The sequence below is a fragment of the Bos taurus genome, chromosome 24 (assembly GCF_002263795.3).
Source record: "Bos taurus isolate L1 Dominette 01449 registration number 42190680 breed Hereford chromosome 24, ARS-UCD2.0, whole genome shotgun sequence".
NCBI classification, from domain to species: Eukaryota; Metazoa; Chordata; class Mammalia; order Artiodactyla; family Bovidae; genus Bos; species Bos taurus.
Window position 1 is genome coordinate 42,994,733 of NC_037351.1, and position 18,996 is coordinate 43,013,728.

Consider the following 18,996-nt stretch of genomic DNA (forward strand, 5'->3'; position numbering starts at 1 on the left):
CCATGGGGTTGCTTTCAAACTAAAATTTTACAGTAATTCTAAGATACTGCAAACCTAAAATTCCTTTCAAATTATGCTAGAAGCAATAATTCTTTTAAGAATACTCCCTAAATTCCTGATTCTTTATTAAAAACAGTATTTTGAATTCTACCTAAGATCTCCTTTGGGGAACACATAAAATTCAAAGTACATCTTAATGATCACACAGAAGAAGTATATTTAATCACCACTAGATTTCAGGCTGTATCTGTTCCAATGTATCTTTAATAAATCACTAGCTACATGGTTTTTTGGTTAAAAAAAAAACAAAAATGAAACTTCACCAGCAAAAATAACTACCAATTTAATAAAGGTATAAATGACAGAATAAGCTTTTTAAATGCAATTAGTACATAATATTACCAATAAAATCTAGTTTGATAGAAAATACACAGTTTTAAGTTAACATAATTCATCTGTGAATAGATGCCCCAAATTAAGGTTACTACCTTAAGATCAGATCAACAGGACAAAAACAAAGCCCATAAATTAACTTTAGTAAACATAAATATAGTAGATAACAAAACTTTCCATTTCAAGTCACTTAAGTAGAAGAATCATCAGTTAACATCTTAGAAAACAAAATAATATCCTTCACAATGAACTAGCCCCAAATTTTCATGTAAGAATAAAATTTACTTTTTAAAGTACGAGGATCATGGAAAAAGCAAGAGAGTTCCAGAAAAACATCTATTTCTGCTTTATGGACTATGCCAAAGCCTTTGACTGTGTGCATCACAATAAACTGTGGAAAATTCTGAAAAAGATGGAAATACCAGACCACCTGACCTGCCTCTTGAGAAACCTATATGCAGGTCAGGAAGCAACAGTTAGAACTGGACATGGAACAACAGACTGGTTCCAAATAGGAAAAGGAGTTCGTCAAGGCTGTATACTGTCACCCTGCTTATTTAACTTCTATGCAGAGTACATCATGAGAAACGCTGGGCTGGAAGAAACACAAGCTGGAATCAAGATTGCCAGGAGAAATATCAATAACCTCAGATATGCAGATGACACCACCCTTATGGCAGAAAGTGAAGAGGAACTCAAAAGCCTCTTGATGAAAGTGAAAGAGGAGAGTGAAAAAGTTGGCTTAAAGCTCAACATTCAGAAAACGAAGATCATGGCATCCGGTCCCACCACTTCATGGGAAATAGATGGGGAAATAGTGGAAACAGTGGCAGACTTTATTTTTGGGGGCTCCAAAATCACTGCAGATTGTGACTGAAGCCATGAAATTAAAAGATACTTACTCCTTGGAAGGAAAGTTATGTCCAACCTAGATAGCATATTGAAAAGCAGAGACATTACTTTGCCAACAAAGGTTCGTCTAGTCAAAGCTATGGTTTTTCCAGTGACCACGTATGGATGTGAGAGTTGGACTGTGAAGGAGGCTGAGCGCCGAAGAATTGATGCTTTTGAACTGTGGTGTTGGAGAAGACTCTTGAGAGTCCCTTGGACTGCAAGGAGATCCAACCAGTCCATTCTGAAGGAGATCAGCCCTGGGATTTCTTTGGAAGGAATTTTGCTGAAGCTGAAACTCCAGTACTTTGGCCACCTCATGCGAAGAGTTGACTCACTGGAAAAGACTCTGATGCTGGGAGGGATTGAGGGCAAGAGGAAAAGGGGACAACAGAGGATGAGATGGCTGGATGGCATCACTGACTCGATGGACGTGAGTCTGAGTGAACTCCGGGAGTTGGTGATGGACAGGGAGGCCTGGCGTGCTGCGATTCATGGGGTCGCAAAGAGTCAGACACGACTGAGCGACTGAACTGAACTGAACTGAAAGTACTAGAAAAACATGAAAATTTATCTGCTAGTGCTATGGACAAGGGTTCTCACCTATTTAAGAAGAAAGAAAGAATCCATTTTCAATATTCTGTAGGACAAAAAATACCCTATTAATGTAAAAATGCCAAGAAATTGACAGAACAAAGAAATTAGATGTAACAAATAATGGGCTCTTACCAAACACAAAGATGAATATCACAACAGAAACATAAGCAAAAGTCATGAAGGAACAAATCACTTAAATATTTAAATAATCAAAAATAAGGTTTTTGTTGTTATTAAAAGTTCAATCACACTGACAGTAAAAGAAGTGTGTATTTTTTTAATGAGATGTCATTTATGCCTAGTCATTTAGAAAAATATTCTTAAATGCTGATACTCAAAATTATCACTGTTCAGGAAAAAGAACATTCTCTCTTTCACATCATTTGTAAGATTATAAACTGTCACAATCTTTTTGGTGAACAATTTAGGAATATGTCCTCTTAAAAATGTGTATACTCTTTGGTCTAGTTAATCCACTTCTCTGAATATTTCCTTATGATAAATTCATAGATAAAAGATTTAGTCTGTTTACTGAAAACTGTTCAGTCACTCAGTCACGTCTGACTCTTTGTGACTCCATGGACTGCAGCACATCAGACTTCCCTGTCCTTCACCATCTCCCAGAGTCTGCTCAAATTCATCTTCATTGAGTTGATGATGCTATTCAACCATTTCATCCTCTATTGTCCCCTTCTCCTCCTGCCCTCAATCTTCCCCAGCATCATGGTCTTTTCCAATGAGTCGACTCTTCCCATCAGGTGGCCAAAGTATTGGAGCTTAGGCATCAGTCCTTCCAGTGAATATTCAAGGTTGATATCCTTTAGGATTGACTGATTTGATCTCCTTGATGTCCAATGGACTCTCAAGAGTCTACTCCAGCATCACAGGTTCAAAGGCATCAATTCTTTGTCACTCAGCCTTTCTTATTGTCCAGCTCTCACATCCATACATGACTACTGGAAAAACCACAGCTTTGACTATATGGACCTATGTAGGCAAAGTCTACAAAGATCATGAACTCCTTATTGCAAAATTCAGACTTATTGAAGAAAGTAGCGAAAACCACTAGACCATTCAGGTATGACCTAAATCATATTCCTTACTATTATACAGTGGAAGTAACAAACAGATTCAAGGGATTAGATCTGATAGAGTGCCTGAAGAACTACAGACAGAGGTTTGTGACACAGTACAGGAGGCAGGGATCAAGACCATCCCCAAGAAAAAGAAATGCAAAAAGCAAAATGGCGGTCTAGGGAGGCCTTACAATTAGCTGAGAAAAGAAGAGACGCTAAAGGCAAAGGAGAAAAGGAAAGATACACCCACCTGAATGTAGAGTTCCAAAGAATACCAAGGAGAGAGAAGAAACCCTTCCTCGGTGATCAATCCAAAGAAATAGAGAACAACAGAATGGGAAAGACTAGAGATCTCTTCAACATAATTAGAGATACCAAGGGAATATTTCATGCAAAGATGGGCACAATAAGGGATGGAAACGGTATGGACCTAATAGAAGCATAAGATATTAAGAAGAGATGGCAAGAATACACAGAAGAACTATACAAAAAAGATCTTCATGACCCAGATAACCACGATGGTGTGCTCACTCACTTAGAGCCAGACATCCTGGAATGCGAAGTCAACTAGGCCTTAGGAAGCATCACTACAAACAAAGCTAGTGGAGGTGATGAAATTCCTGATGAGCTATTTCAAGTCCTAAAAGATGATGCTGTGAAAGTGCTGCACTCAATATGCCAGCAAATTTGGAAAACTCAGCAGTAGCCAGAAACAGGACTGGAAAAGGTCAGTTTTCATTCCAACCCCAAAGAAAGGCAATGCCAAAGAATGTTCAAACTACCACACAATGGCACTCATCTCACACGCTATCAGAGTAATGCTCAAAATTCTCCAAGTTAGACTTCAAAAAGTACATGAACTGAGAACTTTCAGATGTTCAAGCTGGATTTAGAAAAGGCAGAGGAACCAGAGATCAAATTGAAAACATCCATTGGATCACAGAAAACTATGACCAACCTACACAGCATATTAAAAAGCAGAAACAGACATGACTTTGCCAACAAAGCTATGGTTTTTCCAGAAGTCATGTATGGATGTGAGAGTTGGACCATAAAGAAAGCTGAGTGCTGAAGAATTGATGCTTTTTAACTGTGGTGTTGGAGAAGACTCTTGAGAGACCCTTGCACTGAGAAGAGATCAAACCAGTCCATCCTAAAGGAAATCAGTCCTGAATATTCATTGAAAGGACTGGTGCTGAAGCTTAAGTTCCAAAACTTTCGCCACCTGATGTGAAGAACTGACTCATTGGAAAAGACCCTGATGCTGAGAACGATTGAAGGCAGGAGGAGAAGGGGATAACAGAGGATGCGATGATTGGATGGCATCACCAATTCAATTGACATAAGTTTGAGCAAGCTCCGGGAATTGGTGATAGACAGGGAAGCCCTGAGTGCTGCAGTCCATGAGGTCATAAAGAGTCGGACATGACTGAGTGACTAAACTGAAGCAAAGTAATGTCTCTGTTTTTAATACACTGTCTAGGTTGGTCAGAGCTTTTCTTCCAAGGACCAAGCATCTTTTAATTTCAAGACTGCAGTCACTGTCTGCAGTGATTCTGGAACCCAAGAAAATAAAGTCTGTCACTGTTTCCATTGTTTCACCATCTATTTGCCATGAAGTGACGGGACCGACGCCATGATCTTCGTTCTTTGAATGTTGGGTTTTAAACCAGCTTTTTCACCCTCCTCTTTCACCTTCATCAAGAGGTTCTTTAGTTCCTCTTCACTTTCTGCCAGAAGGGTGGTGTCATCTGCATATCTGAGGTCATTGATATATCTCTCAGCAATCTTGATTCCAGCTTGTGCCTCATCCAGCCCAGCGTTTCTCATGATGTACTATGCATACAAGTTAAATAAGCAGGGTGACAATATACAGCCTTGACCTACTCCTTTCCCAATTTGGAACCAGTCCATTGTTCTACGTCCAGTTCTAACTGTTGCTTCTTGACCTGCCTACAGGTTTCACAGGAGGCAGATAAGGTGGTCTGGTATTCCCATCTCTTTAAGAATTTTCCACAGTGTGTTGTGATCTACCAAAGAATTACTTACAATATAAAAAAACTGGAATCCCATTGTTTACCCCAAAAAACTGGATAAATGTACAGCCTTACAAGTTAATACTGTATAACTGCTATATTATCAGATATTTAATGATATGTAAAATATTTACAATGAATCAAGTGAAAAAGGTATTTCCAAAGCAATATGTCTAACTCCCTACATGTATAACACATTTTAAACACACACACACCCCTGTAAGGGTACACACTGGAATCCTCTATCTATTATTAGAGCTGGTTCAAGAACAGGCAGGTCACAATATCCACCCACAATTTGCTGGGAGTAACTGCCCAGTTGGGTAACTCCAGATAAGGAAATACATAAATTCTCTAGACTTTTCTTGAGACTTTTAAGTTTAAAATTATGTCAAAATGAAAACTTCTAAAAAACCTGAACTGAGATAAATGGCAAGGTTATTTATTGGCTCAATAAGAAAGCAGGCAGTCCTAGCGGCTCCTGGCAACTTCTACAACCTCAAGAGCACCAGCTTCAGGACAAGGCAGACCCTGTGGGCTACTGAGTGAAAGGACAGAAGGAACCTGGCTATTTCCTAAGACGGCTGAGTCGCTAAACCAAGCCTAAAGCCCACACCTCTGGACTTCCAGCTCTTGAGCCAATAACATCCTCACCATTTAAATCAGTTTGAGTTTTTTTGAACTTTTCATTTATATATAAATTTAAACTGACAGAAAAATCTCAACGATAGTCCTAACCTTTCCTGTATACCCTTCACCCAAATTTCTCAACAGTTAACATTTTGCCCATTTGCTTCATGTTCTCTCTCAAATACACACACAATCTTTAGAAACCATGTGAGAGTAAATTACATATATCATTGCCCAGTCTTCTCCAAATATTGTAGCATTTATTTCCTAAAAATAAGGACCACAGTACAATTATCAAAATCAGGAAACTTAACACTGATACAATCTAATCCACGGTCTATACTCAAACTTCACCAGCTGTCCCCAAATATGTCCTTTGCCTTTATTTCTCCTAACCTAGGATCACGCATTCCGTCTGCTGTCATATCTCATCAATCTCCTTTACCCTGGGGCAGTTCTTCTGTCTTGCCTGCCAGTGACAACAGGGAGAAGCACAGCCCAGACTCTCTCTGTGGGTTCTGCACACCCAGCAGGATGCCTGAAAAGTGGTGCTGTGTCCCTTTCGATGGGAAGGAGGCACAGGTGCTGGTCTGTCTCAGTACTGGTGATGTGAACTTTGATACTGTGGCTGTCGGACTTTGAGGCGGCCCTGGTGGCCCCAACCTCTGGTGTTCATACCCTGTGTGCCCTCCCTTGAGCGTGGACAGGACCTGTGACCTGCTTCTAACCAAGAGAACAAAGACAGCAGGATATTCATGACTACAGTAAGCGATTACCTTCCACCTTGCTGCCTGTGAGGAAGCCAGTGCCCATGCTGGGGAGGCTGCCTGCAAACAAGCAGAGACGACCTCTACGTGCAGAGGGTCTCCTCCACCAATGGCCAGCAAAATAGAGCAGCTGTCAATCTTTAACCACAAGGAATGGAATGCAGCCAACAACCTCCTGAGCAGGAAGCGGACCTGCCACAGTCGAGCCTCCAGAAAGGCCAGCCCCAGCTGACACCTGGATTCCAGTTGCACCAGACCCTGAGCAGAAGAGGACCCAGCAAAGCCATACCCAAGCCTCTGACTCAGAGAAACTATGAGGTAATATTAAGTTGCTATATTTGTGGTAATATCTGCCTGGGCATTGTTACACAGCAATAGAAAATAAACACGGTCATACTTAAGGTAGCTCTGCCAGATTACCCCAGTGTACTATTTTTCCATTTGAAATCAATATATAATTTATGGGAAAATCCTCTGTAACTATGCCAACATCACAGGCCTCATCAAACTTTCACAGCCTTAATGATCACTGGTGATTCTTGCCTCGGCCAGCTACTACCACCGTGTCTGGAAATGATGATGTCTTGTCCATTCTTCCTTCTGTATTTATCAGTTGGCAGAATGGGGAAAGAACTTTCCCTTCCCCCATTTGTTTACTCATGTACTTATTTACACGTCAAACACGCTCATACTTATTTCATTCCCTAGCAGATTTAATTCACTCTCAGGATTTATTGGGATACTGAGATAACCAGATTCCAGTGGGAACTAATTCAAGCTAACTCCTGAGTCCTTCTGACAAGTCCTATAACTTTTTTTAAACTGCCTGAATAAGGTGTCATTTACTTACCATAAAATTCACTTATTTTAAGTATACAATTTGGTGAATTTTAGTATATTTACAAAATTGTGCAACCACCACCACAATCTAATTCTCAAATTTTAATTTGTTATCACTTCCTGCCCCAGCCCTGGGATCTTCCATTTCTCCAAGGAACCTTGGCTACTTTTAGTGGGGAAGGCTGTCTGGAAACCAAAATCTAGGTGGTCAGAAGTGCTCATTGTTACCAGGGTGCCCCTACTGCTTCCAGGCCCTTTGGTGATATGTGTATGTATACATGTAAATGTGCTTCTATGAACACACACACATATACACATACAGACAGACATAAAAGGCTGACCTACTTTTTGTTTCTTGCATTTGAAAGCATCCTAGCTCACACAGACAGCAACATCAGAGATGAGATAAAAACCCCTTCCTCTCTCCAGTTAAGAAGGAAAGGGCAGTTCAAAAAAAAAAAAAAAAAAAGATTAGAGTTTTAATCTCATTCTATTTTATAACTCTGCACAGTTCCATGTTTTTCAGATTTTCACCACGAGGTCTGTGATGCCCAATGGTAAAGGACCACTGACACAATACATGTGTGAGTTGACACAACACAAGTCACTTAATGGCCTCCAGGGTGTGCAGCTCAGTGTTTAGTTTCATCATTTATTTCCTCATATGTCTGAGTGTTAGACAATTTGTAGAAATAAACACAAGATCTCTGCTTGAGAAAGAGAAGAACCAGAGTGCAGTCTGTTTTTATGAACAAAAGACAGACCAGATCATATTGCTCAAAACTCTCCAATGGTTGCACATCCACATCAGTACTATTTATTGATACAATGGCCAAGGTGGGGAATCAACCCAAGTGACCACCAATAAATAAATGAACAAAACGTGGTCCATACATACAGAGGAGTATTATTCAATTCTATCAAGGAAAAAAATTCTGACACATGCTACAACGCGAATGAACCTTGAGACATTATAATAAATGAAATAAGCCAATCACAAAAAAACAAACACTCTATGATCCCACTTATATCAAGTACCTAAAACAGTCAACTTCATACTGACACAAAGTAGAATGTGGTTGCCAGGGACTGTGGGAAGGGGGCTTCTGGGTAGTGGTTCATAGTTTCACACTTACAGGATGAAAATATTCTGGAGGCCTGCTGCATAACAATGTGAACACAGTTAACACTACTCAACTGTAAGCTTAGGAAGGGTTAAGGTAGTACATTTTATGTGTTTTTTAAATCATGTTTGCTAACAATCCTAGAGGACAAAACAAATGTCCAACAACAAATCAGCAATAAGAGAAAAACTCAGAAATGCGATTAAAAATCTCATGCATTACCAACTATCGAGATAAGTGACCTGTATGTAATAATACAATTATATTATATGTCAGCTGGATTGAGAAATGGACTGTGAAGAAAGCTGAGCGCCGAAGAATTGATGCTTTTGAACTGTGGTGTTGGAGAAGACTCTCGAGAGTCCCTTGGACTGCAAGGAGATCCAACCAGTCCATTCTGAAGATCAGCCCTGGGATTTCTTTGGAAGGAATGATGCTGAAGCTGAAACTCCAGTATTTTGGCCACCTCATGCGAAGAGTTGACTCCTTGGAAAAGACTCTGATGCTGGGAGGGATTGAGGGCAGGAGGAGAAGGGGACGACAGAGGATGAGATGGCTGGATGGCATCACCGACTCGATGGACGTGAGTCTGAGTGAACTCCGGGAGTTGGTGATGGACAGGGAGGCCTGGCGTGCTGCGATTCATGGGGTCGCAAAGAGTCAGACATGACTGAGTGACTGAACTGAAGAGGGAATATGCAGTAGGCCTGCAATAAATCTCTGCTGCACAGGTGCATCTGTGTTTGTACCAGTGAGAGCAGCACTTGCTGCTGTAACAGACACAGCTCGCTGGGTAAGCATGTCCTGTGGCTGCTGGGCCCTGCAGCAGCATCAGGCAAGCGGCTACCTGGCTGACCTCACCGCCAGCTCGCCAAGCCACGCTAGCCTCCCTGACCTTCTGTGACCACCTGGAACCTTTCCCTGCAGGTCTTCACACACCTGCCTGGCTTATTCCCTCACCTCATTTGATCTCTGCTCCACTGTCACCATAAAAGAGACTTCACTTCCAAAATACACCCTCTCTTCTCTGTCCACTCCACCCCCGTCCACGTATGCTCTATCCCCTTGGCCTCCTTTATTTTCCTTCCTAGCACTCAATGCCACATGTTATTTTATATACATTTATTTGCATATTATCAGCTATAGATAACAGAAAGTAAATCCACTCGAGCAGAAGTTTGTCTATGCTCTCAATGACGAGAATGGTGTCCAACAGGGTAGGAGCTTTCCTGTAGAATGAAGGAAAAGGAAAGAGATACAGGAAGGGAGGGAGGAGGGTGAGTAGGACAAAAAGGGGGAAGAGGGATGAAGGGCAGGGGAAATGGGTGTCTCTGTGCCCCCCTAGCTCAGGACTTCTCCCCTGGTCTAACCTGTTTCCTGGGCTGCTTATTTTACTAAAACCAGTCAATTATTTTCTCCCTTTAATCACCTGACTTTCACAATTAACAATGCTAATGTTCACTTCTATTAGTACTATACACATAATTAAAAACATGACTTCCTCTCACATCTGCTGAACAATGGAATAAAATATAACTTTGTTAAGACATGAAACTTATTTTTTACTTAGGTCAAGGTAAACAAATTTCAGAAAATATTTTAATTATCTGAGAAGTCATCTAATATAAGAACCACACTGGATCTCAGGGCTTTGTTACTGTACTTGTTGAACTGTGACTCATGCACTGGTTTACATAAGATCAAATTTCCTGCTTTCTAACTGCTTGAGTAACTTGTGACAATCACAAGGTCCTGTTTCTTGAACATGGACTGTGCTAATTCAACAATATTCCTGGACAGACTTTAAAGGAAACAGCATCTCTTTTTAGAAAGGCCTGGAACTGCTCACTTTCCCTCATGTCTCACATGCTTTTCTTTTGAGTCACCTTGACTCAAAAGGTGTGTTTTCCACAGCCCTATTTTGATTTTCTCTACTAGTGAAAATCATCGGAATTCCTAAGGACGCTGAACTTTATGGGAATCATTTAAACTGTTACTGGCCTGTGGTCAGGCTCTAAGGCTCTGAGCATGGCTCGCTGCACCCCCTTCTCATCACCAGCTCAGTCACAGGACTGGGCCTGAGATGGGACAAACAGAGTCATTCGGGACTAACAAGAAAACAAGGTGTATGCTCACCTCACATACCTCCTCCCCATCCAACACACAAATACACACCCATGATATCTCTTATCACAAAAGCAAAACACATCCAGTGTAAATCTCAGAACATACAAGAAATCAAAAAGAACATTATAGGATGAACCTAGAGATTATCATAGTAAGTGAAGTCAGAGAAAGACACATACCATATGATATTGCTTATACGTGGAATCTAAAATACGATTCAAATGAATTTGTTGAACAGAAACAGACTCACAGATATAGAGAATACAACTGTGTGGTTGCCAAGGGGGAGAGGGGTAAGGGAAGGACTGGGAGTTTGAGATTAAGTAGATACAAACTTCTATATATAAAATAAACAACAAGGTCCTATACTGTATAGGACAAGGAACTATACTCCCATGATTCCCTAATAACTCATAATGAAAAAGAATACATGTATGTATGCATGACTGAATCACTTTGTTCTGCACCAGAAATTCAGACAACACTGTAATCAACTATGTAGTGGTGGTTTAGTCGCTTAGTCATGTCCAACTCTTGCGATGCCATGGACTGTGGCTTGCCAGGCTCCTCTGTCTATGGGATTCTCCAGGTGAGAATACTGGAGTGGGTTGCCATTTCCTTCTCCAGAGGATCTTCCCCACCCAGGAATCGAACCCAGGTCTCCTGCACTTCAGGCAGATTCTTTACCAACTGAGCTATGAGGGAAGCCCCTATAAAAATCAACTATGAAAGTGAAAGTGAAGTTGCTCAGTCGTGTCTGACTCTTTGCTACCCGTGGATTGTAGCCCACCAAGCTCCTCCGTCCATGGGATTCTCCAGGCAAGAATACTGGAGTGGGTTGCCATTTCCTTCTCCAGGGGATCTTCCCGACCCAAGGATTGAACCTAGGCTCCCACATTGCAGGCAGACGCTTTAACCTCTGCACCACCAGGGAAGCCCTTAAATACAAGAATACAGTCTCTCAGAAAACCTCCTATAGAGACAGAGAACTTCAGATCCAAGTACTAACATCAAAGACTTCAAGGGAGGAAAGGAAGCCAGGTTGAAAGAAGGGGGAGGAGGCAGGAGAGGGGGGGCAAAAGGGGTGGCCTTACAGACGTCTCATGCCACCTACAGATACCCAGGCATTATGGGACTTTTCCCTGGGCCTCCAGAGAAGGGAGAACTGGAACTCGGCCGTACCAGGAATCAGACCAGACCAGAACCAGAATTCGAGTTCTCTGTCAAGAGGAGGTGATCAGTCTCCAATCCTCAACTCAGGCTGAGGGCCCTTCAACCAGATTCCTGCGTCCAGGACCGGGGGACTAGAAAAACGGGGAAGGATAGGAAGGGTCAAGGAGAGAAAAGAGAGGGAAAGGGAGAGAGGTCAATAAAGTCTCTTGTTCCTTACTGGTCAGGGCACTCTGGCCAGTTGTCCACATCAGGAGGAGACAAGGGACTAAAGGATCTCAGTTGTGGCCGCTGGGTCTGGTCCATTGGCAGGCAAGCTGGCCCCTGAGTACCCCGAGTGGTCAGGATGTCAGTCTCAGTAAAGAAGAGTCCCCACCAGAGTCGCCATTTGTTGCAAGAAGGAGGACCCCTTCCAGGGCCCGAAACTGGGCTCTTGTCTAACACTCGGAAATGAACTGTCCGAGGAGACACATGTGCTGACAAACTCGGCAGAGCAGTTCTCTTGGGTTCCCTTACCCTACTGCTCTCCACCCAGGTGCCCTTTCCCAATAAAACCAACTATAGTCAAATGGAAAAAAAAAATTTAATGAAAAACATGACCCAATAAATGGAAGCATAATCCCTAACTTTTTAAAAATATATTTTCAACATTAAAAAATAAAAACAAAAGAACTTTATATATATATCATATATATCTCACTGTTAACAGTTTTATTGTATTTTTCCTGTGCATATTTGTTAATAAAAATTGGATCATTAAGTACGTACTATTTTATAACCTGTTTTATACCATAGAGACCATCTTTTCACATTAACAATTCTATTCCATCCATTTATTTTTAATACTGTAGAGTCCTCTGCTACACTACAGTGAGGCATCTAAACAGATGCTAACTTTCCTCTTATAAAAAGTGCTGCATTATAACTGAATCACTTACCTGTACACCTGAAACTAACGTAACACTGTTAATCGACTATGTTCTAGTATAAAATTTTAAAAAAATTAAGTGCTTTAAATAAATATCTTCTTGCTACATTTTTATACACATTGAGTTATTTTCTTTGGAAAAGTTCTTAGCAGTAAAATTAATGGATTAAATCCATCATTTTCAATGTGTGATAAACTGCCCTTCAAAACATTAATTGCAGTCTCTCCTGCATCTGCATGTGAAAATACAGGTATATACTCGGGCTTGTGAATTCTTTACAAAAAAGCTTTACATTAAGATGATGATGATAACTCTAGCAATAGCATCTGCCATCCCAGGAACTGTGGAAGCACTTTTCCCTACCTTATCTCTTTAATCCTTACAGCCACCCAGGCCAGCCGGGACAAACAGTAAAACCCTTGGTTGACAGACAGGAAACTGGGGCTAAGGTAAGGGTTATAAAGAAGCCAAGTTGAGGGCTCCCCTGGTGGCTCAGTGGTAAAGAATCCACCTGCCAACAAAGGAAACAGGGGTTTGATCCCTGGTCCAGGAAGATCTCACATGCTGCAGAGCAACTGAGTCCAAGAGCCACAACTATTGAGCCTGTGCTCTACAGCCTGGAAGATACAACTACTGAGCCCAAGTGCTACAATCACTGAAGCCCATGAGTCAGTGCTCCCCAACAAGAGAAGCGGTCACAGTGAGAAGCCGCCCACCGCAATGAATAGCCCCTGCTTGCCACAACTAGAGAAAAGCCTGAGCAGCAACGAAGACCCAGCACAGACAAAAATAAAAAAGTAAAATTTTTTAAAAAAGTAGAGTTGAGGATTAGCCTGTCCCAGGCCTGCCTAACTCCAGAGCTCCCAATGGGGCGAAAAAGATTTCAAAGAGAAGACAGGAGTCAGCCCCACAGAACAAGGAATATAGCAGAGCCCACCTTGCTGGTCAGGAGCCTGGGTGCAAAATCTCAGAACTTTGGAGCTGGCTGGTTAAACTTCTGATAGCTTAAAACTGGCCAAGTGGCAGTATTCAGACCACAGAAATCAGTGCTGCTTTGTTCTGAAAGCCTGTTCACCAACACGGCAAATTCAAGTGATGAAGTCTGACTTCACCAACCTGGACGTTACTGAGGAGAGAAGGGCTGCTCATCTTTTCCCTAAGCAGCTGCTGGCTCCACAGCCAGGGAGGAGCAGGGTCCCCACGTGCAAGTGTCACAGGAAGCCCCAACTACTCCTCTCCAGCACCCACTGCCCCGGCACTTCACCTGCCATGAGAGCACCAGCACTAAGAGCCCCCTGCCCGTGTTCCACTGACAGCAATGGGGACAGAAGCCACAGGCCCCATGACGTATCTCGCCACCTCACATCCCACAGGGCTCCACAGGCCCCCCTCTAGGTCAGCGCCCTCTCCTCCCTACTCTTGGAATCCTCCTGTCATGCACACTAGGGGTTCCCTGTACCTTCATTTCTCTGAGCCTCCCCCTTCCCTGCTTGCTCTAACCTGAGTCTGATCTCCCCAAAGGGCAGTGCTGGCCCTGGCTGGCCTTTCTATAACAATTCTCAATCACTGGCCTGGAATTGGGAAGACATGCTCCTTGCTTCCCAGGTGCTTCTTCACTTTCTCCCTGCCTCCTCTGTGCCTTCTCCTTGAAGCCCTCCTGCTCTCCCTCTCCCATCCCAGACCACATTCACACTCCTCTCAGCACCAGGACGTGACCTGCTGCCTCATTGTCCTGCTCCCCCTCCACTCTCCGTGGTGTCAAAGGAACCCTTCATACCCTGGCCCCTCCTCTGCTCTAGTAAGGTCTCTTCCACCCAACCTCAGCCAGCCAGCACCATGGCAATACAGCGACTTCCTCTCTCCCCAAAAGTGCGGCTACCCATCACCCCCATCTCAAGGGTGCCCCTCCAGCTTTCCAGTTTATTCCCTCTGCTGCTGCTGCTGCTGCTGCTAAGTCGCTTCAGTTGTGTCCGACTCTGTGTGACCCCATAGACGGCAGCCCACCAGGCTCCCCCGTCCCTGGGATTCTCCAGGCAAGAACACTGGAGTGGGTTGCCATTTCCTTCTCCAATGCATGAAAGTGAAAAGTGAAAGTGAAATCGCTCAGTCGTGTCTGACTCTTAGTGACCCCATGGACTGCAGCCCACCAGGCTCCTCCATCCACGGGATTTTCCAGGCAAGAGTACTGGAGTGGGGTGCCATTATTCCCTCTAGGATCTGACTAATCATTTCTTGACCCCACTAGGACTTATGATCACCAATCCTGTGCTCTTTTGACCCTCTCACCTTCTTTGGCTACACCACACTCTGCTTAAACCCCACTCTTCACCAACTCACCACCTGCCTTTGACAAGTGAATGTGGCTGGAGTAAAACAAAAAACTATACCAACTGATCTTGCTTTAAATTCATTTAAGTTTACAATCCTGCCTCTTACATGGCTGGTTAATGCAGCCCAGAAGCCACCAACACTTCCTCAGCCCATCGACTGCCCCACTGTCCCACCTCACCATCTTCCTGCCTCCTCTCCCATCCCTCAAGCACCAACAAGGACCCTGGTGCCAAGGACACTGTGAGGGCTGCAGTCCTGAGAAGAGCACATCCACAAATGCCGCCATCACGTCTGACCGTCCTGAACACCTTCCATACACATCTTCTCTGTCTTCCTTACTCTGCGTGGACCGTCCTCACCCTGTGTGACTCCAATTCCCAGGGCCTTCATTTGTGCTCGACCCCCACCCCCCAAGGATAATTCTCCCCTCTATTCTGCACCAGCAGTATTCCCGTCTATGCTGAATCATTCCTGGATCAAGGTACAAATACAGTTACTTCTTTTATTAATTTTATTAATAATATTATTAATAAAAAATAAATCAAAGCTAGCAACTATTTGGGTTCCCACTTTCCTCTCCAGCTTTCATCCCAACTCCCCTGCTGCCCAGGGTCAGCCGGCCTCCAAGGTGGCCCAGTGATCCCCATGCCTGGCTCCCTGACTCTTACACAGTCCCTCCCAGTGTCCCCGGGATCTACAGAAAAAAGCTCAGGTGACGGCCTGTTACTTCTACAGCCAGGTCATCAGAGACAGTCTAGCCTCTGGATCTCTCAGATCACATGTCTGGGAGGAAGCCAGCTGCCATGCTGCCAACTGGGGAGCCTGTTCAGTGATGAACCAAGGCCCCATCAGCAGCCACGGGAGGAGCTGCCATGGAAGAGAGCCTCCAGCCCTGCCGAGCCCTCAGATGACTGCAGCCCTGGCCAATATCCTAACTAATACCTCCTGAGAAACTAGGCCAGAAGCACTCACAAGAGCCATTCCTGAATTCTCGACCCACAGAAATGGTGGCAGAGCAAATTTTTACTGTTTTAAGCCACTAAGTTTCAGAGTTATTTGTCATATAGTAGATAACTAACCCACAGTTTACAGAAAAATGCCTCAATAAGCTTTGTTTACTGTCTCCAATTTCTTTCTTCTTTTAAATTCACTCTAGTACAGCTTTTGCCCCCACACCACTACACCAAAACCACTTGTCTGTAACCACCACATTGTTAAACTCAATAATCAATTCTTAGTTCTCATCTTACTTATCTATTAAATATTTCATGCAGCAGATCTCTTCCTCCTGGATAGACTTTATTTACTCGGTTTCCTGGACACAACCCTCTAATGGTTCTTCTGCTTTTCTGGTCGATTCTCTACTGGTGTCTCCTCATCTCACTACTCTCTTAATGCTAGAGTATCCCAGGGCTCAGCCCTAAGCCCCTTCTCTTCTCTGTCTCCCCACATTGCTTCAGTGACGTCAAAAAACTCATATAGTCCGACAATGGCCTTTAAGGTCTCACATCCTTGCTAATCAAAGTGTGGTCCACTGGCAGCAGCATTACCTGAGAGTTTATCTCTGACTCCACTCAAAACCAACCAAATCAGAATCTGATTTTAACTAGACCGCTGGGGGTATGTATGCATATTAAAGTTTGAGAGGCACTGCCTTTGTGATCTGGTACCCCATTGCTCTCTGCTCCCACCACACTGGGCTCCGGCCATCTAGGGATTTCAGCAGGTATATCCCCACCCTTAGGACCAGAACAGTACCATCCCATCTGTCTGAAATGCTCTTCTCCAGATACTTGCTCCCTAACCTCCATCAAGACTTGGATCATCTTTAACCACTTTGGGAGGTCAATGCTAATCACCTTGTTAAAAAGTACAAACCCACCACCATCACTACTACCACCATGCTCCCCATCACAGTTATCCATACAACTTTTCTCCAACATACACATAACCTTCCACATACTAACCTTTACTTATCATATTTATTCTCTATCTTCTTCAAGTATAATGCAAGTATCTGTGGGCTGAGCTGCTCTGTTCCCCGCCTGCATTCAGAGCGTGGCCTCCGCTCCTTCCTCGCCAGACATGTCCTCAGGTGCCACTCCCGCTGCCGTGAAGATTGGAATAATTGGTGGAACAGGCCTGGATGATCCAGAAATCTTAGAAGGAAGAACCGAAAAATATGTGGATACTCCATTTGGCAAGCCTTCTGATGCCTTAGTTTTGGGGAAGATAAAGAATGTTGATTGCATCCTCCTTGCAAGGCATGGGAGGCAGCACACCATCATGCCTTCGAAAGTCAACTATCAGGCGAACATCTGGGCTCTGAAGGAGGAGGGCTGCACACATGTCATAGTGACCACAGCTTGCGGTTCCTTGAAGGAAGAGATTCAGCCTGGCGACATCATCATTATTGATCAGTTCATTGACAGGACTACCAGAAGGCTTCAGACCTTCTATGATGGAAATCATTCCTGTGCCAGAGGAGTGTGCCATATTCCAATGGCTGACCCATTCTGCCCTAAAACAAGAGAGGTCCTCATAGAGACTGCTAAGAAGTTAGGACTCCGGTGCCACTCAAAAGGGACAGTGATCACCATTGAGGGACCTCGTTTCAGCTCCCGGGAAGAAAGCATCATGTTCCAGACCTGGGGGGCAGATGTTATCAACATGACCACAGTTCCAGAGGTGGTTCTTGCTAAGGAGGCGGGAATTTGCTACGAAAGTATCGCCATGGCGACAGATTATGATTGCTGGAAGGAGCATGAGGAAGCGGTTTCAGTGGACCGGGTCTTAAAGACCCTGAAAGAAAATGCCAATAAAGCCAAAAGCTTACTTCTCACTACCATACCTCAGATAGGATCCATGGAATGGTCAGAAACCCTCCATAATATGAAGAAAATGGCCCAGTTTTCTGTTTTGTTACCAAGACATTAAAACAGCATGGCTGCCCAGGAGACTTTGAAATTCCAGTCCTTTTGGGAATTCCTGCTTGAGAAAACATAGAAAAGATATGCAGCTTTCATGCCCTTGCTCCCCAAGGAAGAAGTGATAAGACATTGCACTCATCAGAGATGCCTTCTCAAAGACTTGGACTGCTTCAAATAATTGAAGGAAAGCAAATTACACTTCCAGAAAAGAAAAAAAAGAAGACACCTTTCACCATTCCCCTATTAAATTTGTAACAATAAAGGTAGTCAGTAATATTCCTGTGCTGCCAAGGAATTTGAAGAAGAAAAGCTCTTAGACTATTTACTGGTGTGACTGTAAGTTGGTATAGTCTTTTTTGAGGGCAGTTTGGTAAAATGTATCAAAGGCTTAAAAAATACTCTTTGTGCTGGTTAAACTCCTAGTAATTTATCTTTAAGGAATTATCAGAGATACATATAAATAATTATGAATAAAGAAGGATGTATAACATAGTTATCATAGCAAATATTCAAAACAATCTGAATATCTAACAAATGGAGGTAAATCATGGTTAAGCTCTTAATTAGACTGTGAAGCAGCCAACTGAACATCATAGCTGCACATAATGTACAAAAGACATTGTTGCTGTATAATATGGAATGAGGATGTGTAAGCATTTTACAATACTGATTTTGTTTTAAAATTCTACATAGTTATGTACAAAGAATAGAAAGAAATATATGCACTCTTCTGTTATTGTATTTGGGAAGAGGGATACTGGATAATTTTTTATTTTATTTTTTCCATTTCTTCACATTTTTCTACAATGAATATAATTGAATAGTGAAGTTTTAGAAATAAAAATGGGATTAGAAAGATCCAGTTCTTGAAAACCCACTGTTTTTGGTAATGCAACAGAAGTTAAAATGGCACTGCTAAGAGGAGTTCTGTTTGAGTTCCATCTTTATATTGTTAAAAAGGCCATTAATGACTGTATGGTTAGAACAGTATTTGGATTTGCAACAATGTGAGAAAAGCTGAGTGTTTAATATGGAGCTAATCTTAAATTATTTAAGAGACCATATACACACATTATAGTGTGTGAGATATTTTTAAAACTGGTATTTGACTTTTTGTTTCTACACCTTTTCATGATTTGATGAATTATTTTACAT

General features: G+C 42.7%; 1 protein-coding gene and 1 pseudogene across 9 annotated transcripts in view; one reads left to right on the top strand and one right to left on the bottom strand.

The window, feature by feature from the left end:
- SPIRE1 (spire type actin nucleation factor 1) overlaps window positions 1–18,996 on the bottom strand; it is a 168,236-nt gene that overhangs the window by 116,424 nt on the left and 32,816 nt on the right. Inside the window, exon 1 of one of the 9 annotated variants that reach the window (XM_059881060.1) lies at window positions 16,879–16,963. The exons of the other annotated variants lie outside the window; for them this stretch is intronic. The gene's annotated coding sequence lies outside the window, so the exon portion shown is untranslated. Of the gene's footprint in view, window positions 1–16,878; window positions 16,964–18,996 lie in introns of those variants that run through there. 9 annotated transcript variants of the gene reach the window in all.
- On the top strand, window positions 16,997–18,136 carry LOC617264 (S-methyl-5'-thioadenosine phosphorylase pseudogene; annotated as a pseudogene).